This window comes from Oreochromis aureus, linkage group 10 (genome assembly GCF_013358895.1).
Source record: "Oreochromis aureus strain Israel breed Guangdong linkage group 10, ZZ_aureus, whole genome shotgun sequence".
Lineage (NCBI taxonomy): Eukaryota > Metazoa > Chordata > Actinopteri > Cichliformes > Cichlidae > Oreochromis > Oreochromis aureus.
The window spans coordinates 8,368,045-8,383,818 of NC_052951.1; positions in this window are offsets into that span (position 1 = coordinate 8,368,045).

Genomic DNA, 15,774 nt, shown 5'->3' on the forward strand with positions numbered 1-15,774 from the left:
ATACTACGATTTCACTCAAATACTATGAAATTGCAGTAATACTATGATTTTGAAGGAATACTTTGATTTGGTAGAAATACTATGCCTTAGTAGTAATACTATAACATAACAGATATACTGAGATTTTGCAGACATAGTATGGTTTTGCACAAATACTACGATTTCACTCAAATACTATGAAATTGCAGTAATACTATGATTTTGAAGGAATACTTTGATTTGGTAGAAATACTATGCCTCAGTAGTAATACTATAACATAATAGATATACTATGATTTTGCAGACAGTCTATGTTTTTGCACAACTAGCACAATATGGCAGAAATACTATGAATTGGCACAAGTACTATGATTTAGTAGAAATACTCTTATTGGCAGAAATACTATGTTTCAGTACAAATACTATGATTTGGCAATAATACTGTGTTTAAGCACAACTACTGAGATTTGATTGAAATACTATGATTTAGAAGAAATACTATTACTTCGTACAAATACTACTATGTTTTGGTTCGAATACTATGATTTGCAAAAAATACTATGATTTGGCACAAGTACCATGATTTAGTACAAATAATACGAATTGGCAGAAATACTGTGACTTAGTACTAATACTTTAACATAACAGATATACTGTGATTTAGCAGACATAGTATGTTTTTGCACAGATACTACGATTTCACTCAAATACTATGAAATTGCAGTAATACTATGATTTTGAAGGAATACTTTGATTTGGTAGAAATACTATGCCTTAGTAGTAATACTATAACATAACAGATATACTATGATTTTGCAGACATAGTATGTTTTTGCACAAATACTACAATTTGGCAAGAAATACTATGTTTGGGCACAAATACTATGATTTGCTATAAATACTATGATTTGGCACATATACTGTATTCAGCAGATATAATTTAACAAAATAGAGAGTCTACGACTTAGTAGTAATACTATAACATAATAGATATACTATGATTTTGCAGACAGTCTATGTTTTTGCACAACTAGCACAATGTGGCAGAAATAATATGAATTGGCACAAGTACTATGATTTAGTAGAAATACTCTTATTGGCAGAAATACTATGTTTCAGTACAAATACTATGATTTGGCAATAATACTGCGTTTAAGCACAACTACTGAGATTTGAGTGAAATACTATGACTTCGTACAAATGCTACTATGTTTTGGTTCGAATACTATGATTTGCAAAAATACTATTATTTGGCACAAGTACCATGATTTCGTTACAAATACTACGAATTGGCAGAAATACTGTGACTTAGTACTAATACTTTAACATAACAGATATACTGTGATTTAGCAGACATAGTATGTTTTTGCACAGATACTACGATTTCACTCAAATACTATGAAATTGCAGTAATACTATGATTTTGAAGGAATACTTTGATTTGGTAGAAATACTATGCCTTAGTAGTAATACTATAACATAACAGATATACTGAGATTTTGCAGACATAGTATGGTTTTGCACAAATACTACGATTTCACTCAAATACTATGAAATTGCAGTAATACTATGATTTTGAAGGAATACTTTGATTTGGTAGAAATACTATGCCTCAGTAGTAATACTATAACATAATAGATATACTATGATTTTGCAGACAGTCTATGTTTTGCACAACAACTAGCACAATGTGGCAGAAATACTATGAATTGGCACAAGTACTATGATTTAGTAGAAATACTCTTATTGGCAGAAATACTATGTTTCAGTACAAATACTATGATTTGGCAATAATACTGTGTTTAAGCACAACTACTGAGATTTGATTGAAATACTATGATTTAGAAGAAATACTATTACTTCATTACAAATACTACTATGTTTTGGTTCGAATACTATGATTTGCAAAAATACTATGATTTGGCACAAGTACCATGATTTAGTACAAATAATACGAATTGGCAGAAATACTGTGACTTAGTACTAATACTTTAACATAACAGATATACTGTGATTTAGCAGACATAGTATGTTTTTGCACAGATACTACGATTTCACTCAAATACTATGAAATTGCAGTAATACTATGATTTTGAAGGAATACTTTGATTTGGTAGAAATACTATGCCTTAGTAGTAATACTATAACATAACAGATATACTATGATTTTGCAGATATAGTATGTTTTTGCACAAATACTACAATTTGGCAAGAAATACTATGTTTGGGCACAAATACTATGATTTGCTATAAATACTATGATTTGGCACATATACTATAATCAGCAGATATACTATAACATAACAGAAATTCTACGACTTAGTAGTAATACTATAACATAACAGATATACTGTGATTTTGCAGACATAGTATGTTTTTGCACAAATACTACAATTTGGCAAGAAATACTATGTTTGGGCACAAATACTATGATTTGCTATAAATACTATGATTTGGCACATATACTATAATCAGCAGATATACTATAACATAACAGAAATTCTACGACTTAGTAGTAATACTATAACATAACAGAAATTTTAATTGGGCAGAAATACCATGATTTGGCAAAAAAAATACCATGATTTGGCGCAAATACAATGACATGGCAGAAATACTATGATTGGGTACAAATACTATGATTTGGCACAAATACTATGATTTAGCAGAAATAGTATGTTTTAACATAAATAATATCTTTTGACAGAAATTTCTGCTAAAAGGTACTATTTCTGCTTTTTAGCAGAAATACTGTAATTTTGCATAAATACTATGATTTGGGATAAATACTATGATTTCCCAGAATTACTATGATTGAGCAGAAGTACTAAGATGTAGTAGAAGTACTTTGATTTAGCAGAAATACTATTATGGAGGAGTTATACTTTAACATGGGAGAAATACTGAGACACACACACACACACACACAGCGCAAAGGGAACAGTGGCTGTTAAGAGTCTGGGCTTGGTATATCTAGGTCAGCTAAATTAGCTGCACCTGCTCTAATCAGCACTTACACACACAGACACAGAGAGAGCTCTGAGTTTTCTTTAGTGTATTTCTCACATTCAGGATTCCCTCGAACAAATGGCCATAATTTCCTAAACCGTAGGGGCTAGAACGCTCATTCTGACACCGTTTTGTTCAGAAGAGATGGGGAAATCTGCAGGTCTTCATAATTCAGAGATAAAATATAAATTATTAAAGCTATATGACTTGTAACACACTGCAACTGAGAAGAGGCGAAGCAAAACTGCCTTGACTTGCCCTCAAACAACGTTGTGTAACTCTAAATCTATATGGAGCATCAAAATCATTCTTTCACTGTAAGAAACAGCAGGCTTTGGTGAACAGTCATGGAAATTTTCAGGGCTCTGTTGAAATCCATCAAAAAGATATGACGAGAGAAAAAAGTGCCTCATTTCCAGAGTTTGAAATCTGAAGAGATCTGAGCGAGAGACAAATTTCCTATCCTCAAACAAATGTAATTCATGGCCAAACGGTAATAGGTGAGGAAAATACTCTTGAATTGTGAGCATCAGGAGAGTCTGAAGATATATTGGCACAAGCGTCATGTCTCAACTTTGTTTCGTTAAGGAGATATGACGATTTGAAAATGCCTCTCATTAGAAAAATTCAGCGGTGATTTTGAACAAGCTCTCCATTGACTTTCTATGGAGAGTTTTCAGACCCTGTGTTGCTCTGAGGAGATTTGCAAAAAATCTGTAAATCCCACAAGAATGATAGTGACATTTTCTGAAAGCCAGCAAAAATACCTACGTTTTGATGTATAATTTGTGGGGGTTGAGTGGAAATTGAGCGAGTAGCAAGAAGTTATTCAGACATGAAGAGAAAATTCAGAACAGACCAGCCCTCACTCTGAGTTAATTGCATAGCAACCATAGCAACGCATGTATTTTCTGAAAAATCACAATTTTGCAACTGAAAACTTAAAGAGAGATAAGATTAAAACGGTAGAAGATCTGAAAAAGCTGAATCAGACAGGAATAGCCCAATAATCTGAGAACATTTTAAAGTTTGAATGGAGTTTCTAGGTGAAAGTATAAGGAAGTAGTTAAGTTTCAAAAACAAGCAAGTTTTAGCAGAATTGTGGAAGTTTCCCATTCATTTCAATGGGACAAATTAAAGGAAAAAAACGTAATATTTTAAAAAGTATAACAGTAATAAACACCAAAAGTCATAGCACCCATAAGCAGAAAGAGCAGAACAGTATAGAGTTTGAACGGAGAAAATCGGCTGAAAACTGAGGGAGTAGATAAAGTCCAAAAAACGTACGGAAGCAACTTGAAAAAGAAAAATAAAGAATAAAGAGAAACAGGAACTCAATAGTGTGGAAGCCCTTTGAGGGCATCCACACAATAATAATAATAATAATAAAGATTAGAAGAACAATACTGTGAATGCTTTTACAAGCATTCACACTAACTAGAAAGTGCATTTTCTGAAGAAACTGCAGTGTGAATGCTTGAATCTGAATATATGCACTGAAAAGAATTAATTGCTGAATTTTAAGTTAAAAATGTTGAATGAGATGAAAAATACAGAAATTTGCACCTGAAAACAAAAGTGCTGAACTGCTAAAAGCTGACAAGCACAGAGAAGAAGTTGGAAAATAGCTAAAAATGTTTTAAATGTAAATTAGAAAACCTAAGTAATGAGAAAAGAAAATTTAGAGTCAGAAAACATCTGAATGAATATTAAAAGTTCATATTCTTTGAATGACTGAATGACTAAAATGTGATCCCTCCACTTGGATCCACACAGTTTAAAAACTTTACATCTCTGAGCTTTGAAAGACACAGTGTTGGAAAGAGAAGAACGATGGCGACGTTTTGAGGGTAAAATGATGTCTGTAGAGCAAACACTGTGGACACAACAGCAGTTGAAAGAGAAGTGTTTAAGATGAATCTTGGCACAGTGAGAGAGAGAGAGCTCATTAGGCAGGCAGGTGTGAGCCTGGTTGCTATAGTGACTGCACCCAATGGCTCCATACACACGCACAGACATGCACCTCACTTTTGCTGCTTAAAATGAACAGAAAAGTCAGGCCCAAACAAATCCTTCCCAAATGAAAAGTACAGGTCCTATTGACGAAATTCTTTCACCGTGAGCGGCAGCAATGTCCAGTCTACCTAATTCTCAGTTTTCATGCCTGAGAGGAGTTTATTATATGGACGTGGTGACAGTGTAAAAACACCATGCTCTTCTGATTTTCAAACGAACCTTCTGAGCCATTTTAACATTAGAGTCTATGGAGGAGTTGGAGGGAAGAGGCTGTGCTTTGGTGACATTTATGAAAGAACCATAACACCTAGGACAATAGTAAACACATTGGATGAAAGAGGACAGCGATGGCTACGTTTTGAGGGTAAAATCATACCTGTAGACCAAACACCGTGGACACAGCAGCAGTTTTAAAAAATATTTTAAGATTAATTTTTTTGCTCCTCTCACTCTAGCAGTTGAGCTGTCTCACTCTAGCTCCAACATTCCGTCCCATACACACCCATTATAAACTCTGAAATGGGTGAAAAACATCATGAAACTTAAACTGGAACTGAAGAAAAGTATAATAGATATTGAAAAGATAAATACAAATTGAATAGTTGAATGTTTTGTCTTCGTTTTAAAGTTTGAATGGTGGCTCTATGTCAACGTATGTGGAAGTAGATACAGTTTAAAAATGAATAAGTTGAATGAGGATTTGAAGGGTCTCCCCATTGAAATACATGGGAATTTTTTGTTGAAAAAAGTTAAATAAAATTAAAAATATAAATGTTAAAAATGAGAAAAATAGAAGCAGTCATGTCCAAAAGAAGAGGAATCTAATGGTGTTTGAATGGTTTTTCTAAGTTGAACGGTTTTGAAGGAGATACAGTATAATAAAGAAAAAAATACTGCGGAAGAATAAAATATAATAATAATAAAGATTAGAAGAACAATACTGTGAATGCTTTTACAAGCATTCACACTAACTAGAAAGTGCATTTTCTGAAGAAACTGCAGTGTGAATGCTTGAATCTGAATGTATGCACTGAAATGAATTAATTGCTGAATATTAAGCCAAAAATGTTGAATGAGCTGGAAAATACAGAGTTTTTAACCTGAAAACAAAAGTGCAGAAATTTTGAAAGCTTATGTTTACAGAAGAAGCTGGAAATAATAGCTGAAAATGTTTTAAATGTAAATTAGAAAAACCTAAGTAATGAGAAAAGAAAATTTAGAGTCAGAAAATATCTGAATGAATATTAAAAGTTCATATTCTTTGAATCACTGAATGACTAGAATGTGATCCCTCCACTTGGATCCACACAGTTTAAAAAGTTTAAATCTCTGAGCTTTGAAAGACACTGTGCTGTAAAGAGAACAACGATGGCTTCGTTTTGAGGGTAAAATGATGGCTGTAGAGCAAACACTGTGGACACAGCAGCAGTTGAAAGAGAAGTGTTTAAGATGATTCTTGGTACAGTGAGAGAGAAAGAGCTCGTTAGGCAGGCAGGTGTGAGCCTGGTTGCTATAGTGACTGCACCCATTGGCTCCATACACACGCACACAGACATGCACCTCACTTTTGCTGCTTAAAATGAACAGAAAAGTTAGGCCGAAACAAATCGTTCCCAAATGAAAAGTACAGGTCCTATTGACGAAATTCTTTCACCGTGAGCGGCAGCAATGTCCAGTCTACCTAATTCTCAGTTTTCATGCCTGTGGAGTTTATTATATGGACGTGGTGACAGTGTAAAAACACCATGCTCTTCTGATTTTCAAACGAACCTTCTGAGCCATTTTAACATTAGAGTCTATGGAGGAGTGGGAGGGAGGAGGCTGTGCTTTGGTGACATTTATGAAAGAACCATAACACCTAGTACAATAGCAAACACATTGGATGAAAGAGGACAGTGATGGCTACGTTTTGAGGGTAACATCAGACCTGTAGAGCAAACGCTGCGGACACAGCAGCAGTTTTAAAAAAGATTTTAAGATTAATTTTTTCGCTCCTCTCACTCTAGCAGTTCAGCTGTCTCACTCTAGCCCCAACATTCCGTCCCATACACACCCATTATAAACGCTGAAACGGCTGAAAAAACATCATGAAACTTAAACTGGAACTGAAGAAAAAGTATAACAGATATTGAAAAGATAAATACAAGTTGAATAGTTGAATGTCTTGTCTTCGTTTTAAAATTTGAATGGTGGTATGTGGAAGTAGATACAGTTTGAAAATGAGTAAGTTGAATGAGGATTTGAAGGGTCTTCCCATTGAAATACATGGGAAATTTTTGTTGAAAACAGTTGAATAATTTTAAAAATATAAATGTTATAAATGAGAAAAGTAGAAGCAGTCATGTCCAAAAGAAGAGGAATCTAACGGTGTTTGAATGGTTTTTCTAAGTTGAACGGTTTTGAAGGAGATAGAGTACAAAAAACGTACGGAATCTATAATAATAATAAAATAGAATGAAGATTACAACAATACTGTGAATGCTTTTACAAGCATTCACACTAATAATAATAATAAAGATTAGAAGAACAATACTGTGAATGCTTTTACAAGCATTCACACTAACTAGAAAGTGCATTTTCTGAAGAAACTGCAGTGTGAATGCTTGAATCTGAATGTATGCACTGAAATGAATTAATTGCTGAATTTTAAGTTAAAAATGTTGAATGAGATGAAAAATACAGAAATTTGCACCTGAAAACAAAAGTGCGGAACTGCTAAAAGCTGACATCCACAGAGAGAAGAAGTTGGAAAAGAGCTGAAAATGTTTTAAATGTAAATTAGAAAAACCTAAGAAATGAGAAAAGACTATTTAGAGTCAGAAAACATCTGAATGAATATTAAAAGTTCATATTCTTTGAATCACTGAATGACTGAAATGTGTGATCCCTCCACTTGGATCCACACAGTTTAAAAAGTTTACATCTCTGAGCTCTGAAAGACACACTGTTGGAAAGAGAACAACGATGGCGACGTTTTGAGGGTAAAATGATGGCTATAGACCAAACACTGTGGACACAGCAGCAGTTGAAAGAGAAGTGTTTAAGATGAATCTTGGCACAGTGAGAGACAGAGCTCGTTAGGCAGGCAGGTGTGAGCCTGGTTGCTATAGTGACTGCACCCAATGGCTCCATACACACGCTCACAGACATGCACCTCACTTTTGCTGCTTAAAATGAACAGAAAAGTCAGCCCCAAACAAATCGTTCCCAAATGAAAAGTACAGGTCGTATTGACAAAATTCTTTCACCGTGAGCGGCAGCAATGTCTAGTCTACTGAATTCTCAGTTTTCATGCCTGTGGAGTTTATTATATGGACGTGGTGACAGTGGAACGACACCATGCTCTTCTGGTTTTCAAACGAACCTTCTGAGCCATTTTAACATTGGAGTCTATGGAAGAGTTGGAGGGAGGAGGCTGTGCTTTGGTGACATTTATGAAAGAACCATAACACCTAGTACAATAGTAAACACACTGAATGAAAGAGGACACCGGTGGCTACGTTTTGAGGGTAAAATCATACCTGTAGACCAAACGCCGCGGACACAGCAGCAGTTTTAAAAAATATTTTAAGATTCCTTTTTTTGCTCCTCTCACTCTAGCAGTTGAGCTGTCTCACTCTAGCCCCAACATTCCGTCCCATACACACCCATTATAAACTCTGAAATGGCTGAAAAAACATCATGAAACTTAAACTGGAACTGAAGAAAAAGTATAACAGATATTGAAAAGATAAATACAAGTTGAATAATTGAATGTCTTGTCTTCGTTTTAAAGTTTGAATGGTGGTTCTATGTTAATGTATGTGGAAGTAGATACAGTTTAAAGAGGAGTAAGTTGAATGAGGATTTGAAGGGTCTCTCCATTGAAATACATGGGAAAGTTTTGTTAAATAAATTTGAATAATTTTAAAAATATAAATGTTATAAATGAGAAAAAAAGAAGCATTAATGTCCAAAAGAGGAATTTAATGGTGTTTGAATGGTTTTTCTAAGTTGAACGGTTTTGAAGGAGTTAGATGCCAAAAAATGTACGGAATGTGGTATAGATAATAATAATAACTAGAAAGTGCATTTTCTGAAGAAACTGCAGTGTGAATGCTTGAATCTGAATGTATGCACTGAAATCAATTAATTGCTGAATTTTAAGTTAAAAATAAAAATGTTGAATGAGCTGGAAAATACAGAGTTTTTAACCTGAAAACAAAAGTGCAGAACTTTTGAAAGCTGATGTTCACACAAAAGAAGTTGGAAAATAGCTGAAAAGTTTTTAAATTAAAATTTGGAAAACCTAAGAAATGAGAACAGAAAATTTAGAGTCAGAAAACATCTGAATGAATATTAAAAGTTCATATTCTTTGAATCACTGAATGACTAAAGTGTAATCCCTCCACTTGGATCCACACACTTTTAAAGGTTTACATCTCTGAGCTTTGAAAGACATGCTGTTGGAAAGAGAACAACGATGGCTTCGTTTTGAGGGTAAAATGATGGCTGTAGAGCAAACACTGTGGACACAGCAGCAGTTGAAAGAGAAGTGTTTAAGATGAATATTGGCAGAGTGAGAGAGAGCTCGTTAGGCAGGCAGGCAGGTGTGAGCCTGGTTGCTATAGTGACTGCACCCACTGGCTCCATACACACAGCACAGAGACATGCACCTCACTTTTGCTGCTTAAAATGAACAGAAAAGTCAGGTCGAAACAAATCGCTCCCAAATGAAAAGTACAGGTCCTATTGACAAAATTCTTTCACCGTGAGCGACAGCAATGTCCAGTCTACCTAATTCTCAGTTTTCATGCCTGTGGAGTTTATTATATGGACGTGGTGACAGTGTAAAGACAGCCTGTACTTCTGGTTTTCAAACGAACCTTCTGAGCCATTTTAACATTAGAGTCTATGGAGGAGTTGGAGGAGGAGGCTGTGCATGGGTGACATTTATGAAAGAACCATAACACCTAGTACAATAGTAAACACATTGGATGAAAGAGGACAGCGATGGCTACGTTTTGAGGGTAAAATCATACCTGTAGAGCAAACGCTGCGGACACAGCAGCAGTTTTAAAAAATGTTTTAAGATTAATTTTTTCGCTCCTCTCACTCTGGCAGTTGAGCTGTCTCACTCTAGCCCCAACATTCCGTCCCATACACACCCATTATAAACTCTGAAACGGCTGAAAAATCATCATGAAACTTAAACTGGAACTGAAGAAAAGTATAATAGATATTAAAAGATAAATACAAGTTGAATAGTTGAATGTCTTGTCTTCGTTTTAAAGTTTGAATGGTGGTTCTATGTCAACGTATGTGGAAGTAGATACAGTTTAAAGAGGAGTGAGTTGAAGAAGAATTTGAAGGGTCTCCCATTGAAATACATGGGAAATTTTTGTTGAAAAAGTTGAATAATTTTAAAAATATAAATGTTAAAAATAAGAAAAATAGAAGCAGTCATGTCCAAAAGAAGAGGAATCTAACGATGTTTGAATGGTTTTTCTAAGTTGAACGGTTTTGAAGGAGTTAGCGTCCAAAAACGCGACGGAATAGATAGATAGTGAAAAATAATAATAAAGAAACAGAAGAACAATACTGTGAATGCTTTTACAAGCATTCACACTAATAAAGATTAGAAGAACAATACTGTGAATGCTTTTACAAGCATTCACACTAATGACTGCACTTTTAATAAATACATACTCTGGCATTCTGACATTCTCCAATTTTGAAAAACTTTGGACACCATATGTGCTGCCATACAGCAGAATTGATCACCAGCTGCCTTTTATTATCGCACTAAACCTTAAAGAAGACTAAATCCTGCATCGGAGTAAGTAGTTCAGATCTCTCCCATATGTTTCATCAGATATTAATAAGTATCAGAAGCGTGCCATCTAGTCTAACCTCCCTGGTACCTGTCCTAGCCTGTGCAACATGGGCTTCCTCCCATATGTAGGGTTGCAGCGATAACTAATGCCTGCTTCACCTTTACATGATATCACCCCTTATCATAAAACTGAGTGACTTCATGTCTGATTTTTGCAAACATAAACTGAGCACAAAAGGTGAGACAGTTTGTGTTTGGTCAATTTTCTTCTTTGTTGCAACTATGCTTCTTGGCAATAAATCTTATGCAGCTGGAAACCCTGTTTATGAAATGGTGTCACATTTGTAAGGAAAATATGGGTTGAGCAGCAGAGTTGAGTATGTGGGTTGTGGCCATGAAAAGTAGGGGCCTCAGTAACATGTGGAAGAACCTTACACAGCCACAACAGCCTGGCACCTCCTCCTCATGCTGGCCACCAGCTTGGTCACACACCAAGCTGGTGACCAGCCCTAACCCTAACCCTCTTTCTGTCACTATAATTCATTCAAAGCGTTGTGGAAAATGCTTCACCTGTAAAAGTTTCAAAGTCACCGGTGACATTTTTTCACCAGCAGAATGTTCAACAGCTTCATCAGAATGAACCACAGTTGGTGACGTCACAAGAGTCAGAACACAGAACTACAAAAAAAATCTATGACGTTCATCTCTGCATCATTTAATTTGGATGTGGTTGGTGGAGAAATATCAGTAAACAGTTCGCAGCGTTCATCACAGCACTCATTAGCGATTAGTCCACATTTGCTCCTTGTGTTTAAACAGTTTGCTAAAGAGATTTCAAATCTTTTTCAAGGACATTTTAAAAGTTTGAAACAGTCAGCTAACGTTTGACAGCTGTACCGACCAGATTCCTCCAGTCTATTGTAGCAGACTGTTTTCATCCTAAAAAAAAATGGAGAGAGGAGACGGACCACAAAACGGTTTGTTGCACGGTCTATTGAATGAAGAAAACCTCCGTGTTCTGGGTCAAGTTATTAATCAGCTGCCACAACGTGATATTGAGGAGGACAATCTTCAGAATGACAAGGAAGAGGCTAATGAGGAAGATGATGAAGAAGATGAGGAGGTGGTTGATGTTCCAGTAGGAGGCATTGAAAGAAATCCACCTCAGGAAATAGAAGGACCCTGGGACAATAATGGAGCAGGAGACTTTGAATTAAACCCAGCTGAGCAAGCAGAAGATCTGATAATTGAGGAAATGAGGTGGTGGGAAGATGAGGAGTCTGAGAGTGACACTGAAGTGTCCCTGAAAATGGTCCTGATAGTGACACGGATAACAGTGACAGTGATGATGACGGAGATGCTCCTGTGTTATTGTGTTATTGCCCCCCCAGCCAAAACAATTTAAACACTGAACTTTGAGCTGAGCTCAAAACTCAGTGTTGCACCCATCTTCCAAAGCTGCATGTGTCCTACATGCTTATCTTCTCTCTCTCTCTCTCTCTCTCTCTCTATATATATATATATATATATATATATATATATATATATATATATATATATATATATAAACCACCCATCTTGCCCCTGCGGGTGGTTTATCCTTCAAGCTCGGGTCCTCTGCCAGAGGCCTGGGAGCTTGAGGGTCCTGTGCAGTATCTTAGCTGTTCCCAGGACTGCGCTCTTCTGGACAGAGATCTCCGATGTTGTTCCCGGGATCTGCTGGAGCCACTCGCCTAGCTTGGGAGTCACCGCACCTAGTGCTCCGATTACCACGGGACCACCGTTACCTTCACCCTCCACATCCTCTCGAGCTCTTCTCTGAGCCCTTGGTATTTCTCCAGCTTCTCGTGTTCCTTCTTCCTGATATTGCTGTCATTCGAACCGCTACATCGATCACTACAGCCGTCTTCTTCTGTTTGTCTACCACCACTATGTCCGGTTGGTTAACCACCACCATTTTGTCCGTCTGTATCTGGAAGTCCCACAGGATCTTAGCTCGGTCATTCGCCATCACCCTTGGGGGCATCTCCCATTTTTACCTCGGGACTTCCAGGTTATACTCGGCACAGATGTTCCTGTACACTATGCCGGCCACTTGGTTATGGCGTTCCATGTATGCCTTGCCTGCTAGCACTTGCACCCTGCTGTTATGTGCTGGATTGTCTCTGGGGCATCTTTACACAGCCTGCACCTGGGGTCTTGCCTGGTGTGATAGACCCCAGCCTCTATGGATCTTGTACTCAGAGCTTGTTCTTGTGCTGCCATGATTAGTGCCTCTGTGCTGTCTTTCAGTCCAGCTTTGTCCAGCCACTGGTAGGATTTCTGGATATCAGCCACCTCCTCTATCTGCTGGTGGTACATACCGTGCAGGGGCCTGTCCTTCCATGATGGTTCCTCGCCTTCCTCCTCTTTCTTGGGTTTCTGCTGCCTGAGGTATTCACTGAGCACGCTGTCAGTTGGGGCCATCTTCGTGATGTATTTGTGGATGTTTCTTGTCCCATCCTGGACTGTGGTGCTGACACTCACCAGTCCCCGGCCCCTTCCTTCCGCTTAGCGTACAGCCTCAGGGTGCTGGACTTGGGGTGAAACCCTCCATGCATGGTCAGGAGCTTTCTTGTCTTTATGTCAGTGGCTTCTATCTCCTCCTTTGGCCAGCCTATTACCCCAGCAGGGTACCTGATCACGGGCAGGGCGTGGGTGTTGATGGCCCGGATCTTGTTCTTACCGTTCAGCTGACTCCTCAGGACTTGCCTGACCCTCTGCAGGTACTTGGTGGTTGCAGCTTTCCTAGCGGCCTCTTCATGGTTCCCATTCGCCTGCGGGATCCCCAGGTACTTGTAACTGTCCTCTATGTCTGCAATGTTGCCTTCTGGTAGTTCAATCCCCTCAGTTCTGACTACCTTCCCTCTCTTTGTTACCATCCGACTACACTTCTCCAGTCCGAATGACATTCCAATGTCATTGCTGTATAGCCTGGTAGTGTGTATCAGTGAATCGATGTCTCGTTCACTCTTGGCATACAGCTTGATGTCATCCATGTACAGGAGGTGGTTGACAATCGCTCCGTTTCGTAGTCGGTATTCGTAGCCAGTCTTGTTAATGATCTCACTGAGGGGGTTCAGGCCTATGCAGAACAGCAGTGGGGACAGAGCATCTCCTTGGTAGATCCCGCACTTGATGGTGACTTGTGCTATGGGCTTGGAGTTGGCCTCTAGTGTTGTACGCCACATCCCCATTGAGTTCCTGATGAAGGCTCTTAGGGTCCTATTGATCTTGTACAATTCTAGGCATTCCAGTATCCAGCTGTGGGGCATTGAGTCATAGGCCTTCTTGTAATCAATCCAGGCTGTGCACAGGTTGGTCAGTCTGGTCTTGCAGTCTCGGCTGACTGTTCTGTCTACCAGTAGCTGGTGTTTTGTGCCTCTGGTATTCTTTCCAATCCCTTTCTGTGCCCCGCTCATGTATTGACCCATGTGCCTGTTCATCTTAGCCGACATGATGCCTGACAGGAGCTTCCATGTAGTGCTGAGGCAGGTTATTGGTCGGTAGTTGGATGGGGTCGGTAGTTGGATGAGACCGGTCCCTTCTTGGGGTCCTTGGGGATCAGGACCGTCCGACCTTCGGTTAGCCATTCCGGGTGTATCTCGTTAACTAGCAGCTGGTTCATTTGTGCTGCCAGACGCTCGAGGAGTGCAGTCAGCTTCTTCAGCCATTAGGCGTGAACCATGTCGGGCCCTGGTGCTGTCCAACTTTTCATACTGGAGACCCTTTCTTGGATGTCTGCCACTGAGCATTGCCGTTATGGGTTGCGTCCTTCTCCCATATGCTCTTCCAGTATTGCTCCGTCTCCAGCCTTGGTGGTGCTGTTCTCTTATTGTTCCCTTGCCACTGAGAGTACACCTTTGCTGGTTCTGTGGAGAACAGCTGGTTTATTCTCCTGCCTTCTATCTCTCTGGTGTACCTCCTCAAGCGGCTGGCCAAGGCTGTGAGTCTTTGCTTGGCAGTTTCCAAGGCCTCAGGTATGGACAGCTTGCTGTATTTCTTATGCTTTGTTGCGCCTTTCTGCAACTCCGTTAGTTGGCTAACCTCCCTTCGTGCTACTTTGATCTTGCCCTCTAGCCTCCTTCTCCATGGAGGGTACTGCCCCTTGTGGCTGTTCAACTTGTAGCCAAGCATCTCACTGATCACTGCTGCCGTAGTGTAGATCAGCTTGTTAGTGTCGGTAATCGTGGTTATAGGTATCGTCCGTAGTGCTGCATTAACATCATCTAGCAGACCTTCTGAGGGTACTTCACGTAATCTTGGTAACCAGCTACGGGGGATCCAGGTTTCAAGCTTGGCCATGAGCCTATCTTTCAGGTCAGTTCCTCTCGCACTCAACGATCCTTCTCCTATCACACTTGGGGCTATGTACCCAATCTCGGGTGGGGCTGATGATATCTCCCCCCTGACCTGGCGTCCTGACTCCTCCTTGCCGTAGCATTTATGTTGTACCTCGTCAATCTCTAGCTGTGAGAGCAGTCCCTTCTTTCGAATGTTGGAACACTGAGCTACTAGTTGTTTCGCCGTCATTTTGGATGTTGGGTATCGAAGAATCCATAGGTCCCTCATCCTATTCATGTAACCCCTTCCGCCAGGGTTACTTGCGTAGTAGCATTCCAACAACGTCCTGTTTTCGTCTCTTGCCCACCGATGCCTTCTTGTTCCAGTAGCCCACTTGTTGTCAGGGTGCCCTGGTTCCTCAACACCTGACGCGGACCTTGTTGATCCGGGCGACGTCCGAGCCGGCATGCCTTCATATTTATCTGTCGCTCATGTCTGCGGTAGGCTTGTTTAGCATAGGGGGTCTAGCCTTAGGACCCTTACTGGATTGGGAAAGCAACAGGCAGGAAAACGGGCAAACAGAACACAGAGTAGAATGAGGGACGATGCGAAAACGAGCAGGGGAAGATGCA